Here is a 6,822-nt window from a genome sequence, read left to right as displayed (position 1 = left end):
ATAGATTTCGTGTCTTACATTGCTCCTCCTGCTTCACAGAACCACGCTTGACTAGCACAAGGTGGTGGCTGAATGGAGTAAGGATTGGTAGATGGATGAGCAGAGTGTAGTATATACTGTGTGTGTGTTTGTGCTAAGCAGGGGTCGTAGACTGACTGTTTGGCTTACTGGAGGAAGAAGTTCTGTGTGGTTCGTGGGACCACAGACCAACTGACCTTGTGGATCATAACTGCCACCAGGGGTCACAGCCAGCCAGCTAGAGAGAGAGAGCGAACAAAGCTTGATGATGCCCCATTTTCTCCATCTCACCCTCCTTATGTCACTGCTATCAGTTTAAATGGAGCATTATGCAAAATGAAGATGATTTTGGCTTCAGGGGGTGTGATGGGGAGAATTGCGGGTTAATGTAGGGGAGAAAAGAAAAAAAGATGGGGATTTTGTAAGGTGGGGAAAAAAGGGTGGAAGCAATAGTATGAGGTTCTGGGGTTTGGTGGGAGGTGCTGGTGGGGGATAAGGGGTATAAGAGGGTTAATATAAGTGACAAGTGAGTGTTTCATTCTATCTAAACCACCCTCCTAGACAGGTAACTCACTTAGAGAATTTGCTGAATGAGGCAGTCAGGCTATTGGGAAAGATCGTCACTCCAGTGTCTGTCTCAATATCTGCCAGAGGCGACACAGGACCCCGGGGTCCAGCCTTCCCATATAAAAGCCCACCTGAGAGCCAGCACAATAAAGGCCACTCAGCCAGATGCAATATACCACAAAGAGAATTTCCTGAAAAACTTGATTTAAGCTGGAAAGAAATTGAAAGTTATTTGCAAATAGTGATTTCCTAAAATCATATACCCCAGGTTGACTTAGGAGAGTCATTCATATAAGATTGACTGTTATCTACAAACTAAATGGATTTAGTTTCACCTGACTCAAAAGAAAAAGTTATTGGAAAACACTTAGCTGGGTCTCTCGTCTCTTCCTGTGCACTGTTGAGGGAGACTGCAGCGCAGCATATACCCTCAGAGGACTTTCCATTTCCATTGCATACACTGTTTTGAAAGGGACCAAATCTCAGACTTCCCTTTAAGTTTATTCTACCTGCCATGAGTCCAAAATGCGATTACCTAAAATTGTTGTAATTGTATCTCGGTCATGTGTTCAGCAACAGTGAATTCCCGACTTCTTTAATATTGACCGTGTGTCTCTGTTGATTGTGTGAAATGTATGCAGCTGAGCTATTTTGTCAAATGCAGCAGTAAAGTAATTAGTCTGACTCGTTGTAAACAATACATTTTTTATATGGAGCTTATATTAATACTTCAAAGACATGTATTTTATATTGCATTTGTTTTTGCTTTAAATATGGAGGAGATGTAAAAATGAATTACAGGTGAAAAACAGTTTACAAGAAAGTTTTTTTGTTGAAAGTTTTTTAGTTGATTATTGATTTTCCTTTTTTTTCTTTTCTTTTTTTTTTTTTTTTTAAATTCACTTGTAAACTTCTCCCAAGCTCTTTATAACACAACAATATAATATCTTGCAGTATCTACATAAGATATTTGACTGCCCTTGTCATGTAAAGACACAGGAAAAGTGCAGTCCTCTGTTTAAAAGTAATTTGAACTTCCTGTCGATGTGCTGATGAGGCTGCACCCCTGGGGTGTGTTAAATAGTTTCTGTGTATCACTATTACAGAGGTTAACAATTATTTTCTCCCTTGAAATGAGGGGCATTGACCCTAATATGAGGCCACTTAACATCCATAATAAGATGATAATTGGCCAATGATGATGGCCTTGCCCCTCCCCCACCACCATTGCCGTCAGTTAATTGTAATAGATTACCTGTGTATTAGTTACATTCATCATTTCCAAAATAAAGCACGGGGAGACGTGTGTGCTTTGTACACTGGGATCTGTATTTGACTGATTATCAGTGGGGGCAGGGTGACTGAGACTTGAGATAATAATACTTCAAATCATTTCCTCCTTCTCCATCCTGATATTTTCTTTTTACGCTCAATGCCCCACTTCCTCACATGCGCGGTTCACTGATGACTGTCGTAATTGCGTGTTCACGGGCTCGATTTCCCCCGAGGGGTTCCCCAAATTAAAAGAAGTCATCCCACTCTTCCCTCATCTCCCTTTTCTCTAGCACCCTGTTTTACGCACACATAAACACGTACACAGACGTACACACACAATCACGCACACACTTTATCTCTCCCCCTTCTTGTTCTCTCTTACAATCCTGCTCCAGGGATGCCATGCTTATTTGAATGGAACTTTCTTGTCTTTTTTCTTCTTCCTTTTCAAGCCGCGTGTCACTAATGAATAAATAAAACACACACAAGCAGTGGATTGACTTTCATGCATGGGTGCACTGGCTTTGATGAGACACCCCCCCCCCCCCCCCCCCTTCTCCAATCCTTAGACAAGCTGCTGAGGACAGTCACTCTCTGCTCTGTTAGGCTGCTGTTAAACATTTGTTCTGTACTCAGATGATTCACATTTTCAAGTTTGCACGTCCTCTCCACCTAAGATCAAATAACTGTAAAGACAAAGAAATTCAAATTTTCATTTCGTGTTTAACAGGGCACTTAGGATAATCCCATCTATTAATCTGGTGCTCTAGACTGGTACTCTAGATGCTCTGGATTTGCAGCAATCCAGAGCATGCAGAATTCTGTGCTGCACGCGTGGTGATTATTGCAAAGACTATAAAAACTGCAGCAGCAGATGCTGTGGTTTGCTTTAGGATAAAGTGAGAGTGAGCACTGGCAGTGATAGCTACCAGAGATCAAAGCCTGCAGAAACCAAAAGCAAATTCAAGGACAAGGTCAATCTTGTGCCACGGTTTAGTTGTGAAGTGATGACAGGGAGTCGCACGCACCAAAACAGATTCAAAGAGCTTAAGAACAGATTTCTGCTTTACACCTGGATAATGATTGAAAATAACTTTGATGCTTTTTATGCATGACGTAGAATGTCATTTTGTAAAGGAGCTGCTTGTTTATTCTTAGTTTTTGTTGTGAAAGTGTTTTGCATTGAACAAAAAGTAACTGTCTATGGAGAGTAGCCTTTGCTAGTATTTGGAAACCAATGCCAGGGGTTTGTGCCCTCTTAACTGCCAAGGGCCTGGCGTGCTGAGCAGGGCAGAGGGATCCTGGCACTAATTAGCTTGTAATGGCATCATAAATTATGGACAAATCAAGGCGGTGCATCAGACAGACGCTTTAATGAAAAGTTGTAATGGGTCACCCATGGAGGCCTGAGGGCTGAGGTCCTCTCGCCTGCCAGGGTTATCCATCACATCACAGCTAGCAACAGGATTGGATCCACAGACCGATTCAGAGACTGCATGTGTTGTCTGGAGGCTAAAGTTTTCATTCTCTGTTTTTCTTTCTTTTCTCCAGCGTTACCTGTTTGATTGCTGTGTCACATTTAAGTTTGTCACCCGTGCTGAGCTGATATTGGATATCCAAGCGAAGCAATCTTCTCCCCATTCAGCATTGTGACATCACCTTGCGTCATATTTAAATCCATGTATGCACATAGAGCTTCTCACACATGTCCACACACCACACATGCATGACTTGTGATGATAGGTCCCCTCTGTGTAGGAACAATCTTTCAGAATGAAATCTTTGAGGAATTGAACATCAATTTCTGAAACGAGTGGTCAAATAAAACAGTTTTGGGACTTATTGATGTTTCTTTTGTCCCTCTGTGCAAAATGCAATAGGGTTCTGGCCATGGCTGCCAGATGAGCGTCTGAGAATCATTAGCAAAGCTGATTTGATTTACGTCCTGTGTAGATGGGGCCATCCAAATGATCTGCTTCACCATTGCCATCATCAATCACCGCCAACCAGAGGGCACAGCCAACACGCATGGGAAAGAGAGCGGGTTGGCACACCAAAGCACCCACAGGGCTGTGAGCATGTGTGGGCACATGTGTACAGACTATACAAATGTACATTTTGTAAATGTTTGTGTGTGATTGTTCCCATGTGTATTTGAGTAGATTTTTGTGTGTGTGTGTGTTTGCTCGTGTGTTTGCTCGTGTGTTTGTATAGGGAGGCGGTGGAGGGTTTGTGTGTGTGTGCATGCATGTATGATTGAGACTGAATATGTGAATATTACTAACATTTAATGGTAAATTTATGTTACTTTGTAATAGCAGCTTTTTTCCAAGAAAGTAAAATCTTGTTGGTTGGTCTGTGATACTTTCATCTCAGACCTTTTGGACTTGAATAAGATGTGGCCTACTTCATATAGTGAATCATATAAGGCTTATGTGATTTACTCATGAAAGTGGCCACTTTCTCATTGCTTTCATATATTGTTTCAGTAAGTATCCAAAACATACAAGTTTCATTTATATAATTTTTCAAGGGATCTTATATAGGGCTGCCACAAACGATTATTTTGATAGTCGACTAGTCACCGATTATTTATGCGATTAGTCGACTAATCAGATCATCATCCACTGGACGTAAAACGTACAGCTTATTGCACCAGCAGCATCTGCTCTTATATAACTATCATTAGCTTACAGCTTTAAGTGTTTAAGGTCTGTGCTAACTAAAAATAAAGACAAGATGATAGTTTATTAAATTTTAATGAAATTTGCAGATTGTTTCGGTGAAGTTTAATAAACTCCTTGCTATCTAAAATATAACAGGACACTGGAGTATATTCTGGAGCATCTCACACTTCTGATAATCAGTTGTCTGCTTGACGTTTATTCAGCTGTGTAAAAACTATAACTTTAATCTCAGACAAACTGATTTACTCAGGAACAAATAAAATACAAAAAAAAAAAAAGCCAAACAATAACATTTTAAGTTATCTAAGTGACTCATATATATTTAACCTGAGTAGCGAAAGACGGCGGTGGGTTTGAAAACGATTTGCGGGGAGTCCGGTGTTCTCACAGCTCTAGTGACCTAGCCCCCGGCTCGCTAACGAGCTAGTGGGTAACAGATGTCTCCGAAAACGTCGGAGCGGTTTTGAAAATATGTGGTGTCCTGATAAACTGAGCAGATATTTGAGGTTTCCACAGCTACATTCTCGGCTGAAAATATGTTAAACGTTTATTTTGTGACCCAGAAAGAATAATAAGAGTAACATTAAAACTAACTAGCTGCCGCCATTGTTGGAAACGGCGCTGGGCCGCGCTATGAATTCTGGGACACAGCTGCTTCTTCTTCTTCTTCGGGGTTTACCGGTAGCTGACATCCTTGTACATGCAATGCTGCCATCTTCTGTTTCAGTCCGTTATTACACTCTTAAATCCTGCCACTTATTCCTGCGTCTTTTGTGATCTTACAAAGCTTCAAACGACGCATCGACTATTAAATCAGTCGTCGACGATTTTGATAGTCGACGTAATCGTGACTAGTCGACAAATCGTGGCAGCCCTAATCTTATATCTGTTTTCACTCTTGTATGCTTTTCATACAAGTTTCACACAAGACAGATACAAACTTTATAAGATTTATATATATCTTTTCCATATGGGTAACTAACTCTCTGATAGAGAATGAATATTGGTGCGATTATGACGATGTCTATGCAATAACATACAATAGCTGTTGCTGATTGTGGCTTATGATTTTAAAAATAATAAGGGAATAATAAACATAAACCTACTACATATAAGGATTTTGTGTCTCTGCAATAAATAAGCAGGACTGTACTGAACATAAGCCCTATTGGTGGGTCATTTATTACAACCCCCCCCCAGACTGCCAAGAGTTGGTACTGCTTCACGTACTGACATTTCTGCATAACAAATCATCTATCCAACCCTAACAAAGTAAATACAACTAGCCAATCAGATAAGGGATAGGTTTGTCTTTTTAAAGGAGCAAGCCATAAAGCCATCATTAGGGCTGGGCGATATGGCCTAAAATCCATATCACAGTATAATTTGAAGCATGTGCGATAACGATATATATATATAGCGATATATTATTTTCTTCTGTATAACGTATTTTACACACCATAAGGTGTGTAAAATCTTATGGTTAAAACTTAAAATCCTTTAATTTTCTCAAAAATCGACAGTGCTTTATGTATGAATTCTGGTTGTGCTTACTGACCTCAAACCGATTTTATGTAGTACACAGCTCGCAGAAATCTGTCAAAAATGTTTTGAAACGACTTTGGTAAGCTATGAAGGTGCACTGCTTGATGGATTGTCGGAGCATTACGGCTGCCGTAGTCAGGAGCCTTGCAGAGTAATCTGGGTCCAAAACTCCGTCTTCTTCAGGTCCCAACGTCAAACGAACACTGCGGCATCACTGAGAGTTAAAAACTGTCTAAATTCTTTCATCTTTAATAAAATGATAAGCGTTGCTGCTTTACCAGGTGTAACAATTAAGTTTAACATCCAGACATCCATGAAAACAGAATTTAATAAAACAGAATTTATTAAATTGAACAGAGTTAGAAGTTAGCAGGAAGTTAGCTCGCTAGTTTCCACCTAAACATGATATGCCATGTTCTGACTGAGAGATTTCTGAAAAAATGAAAACGTACAGCTCTGCTACCACTTCCAACATAAATGAAGACAGAAAACGCAACAGCAGTGACTTTTGTAGGGTTACTGAAGTCGGAGTAGCTGGTATATAATGATGTCCTACGTGATCGCTAGCAAAACATCTACGTTAGCATAACATTAGCACAGTGAAGCTGAAGGATGAATGCTAATTTTTTTCCACTCGATAAAAGTTAGCATGAGGGTTCCTGGTGGTTAGGGACAAATGCAATTGCATGGCACAATGCTATAAACGGACCAAACTTCAGTTAGGAGAACA

This window comes from Astatotilapia calliptera, chromosome 11 (assembly GCF_964374335.1).
Source record: "Astatotilapia calliptera chromosome 11, fAstCal68.1, whole genome shotgun sequence".
NCBI lineage: Eukaryota > Metazoa > Chordata > Actinopteri > Cichliformes > Cichlidae > Astatotilapia > Astatotilapia calliptera.
The sequence above is the reverse complement of the archived record's forward strand: the minus strand, read 5'-3'. Positions refer to the sequence as shown.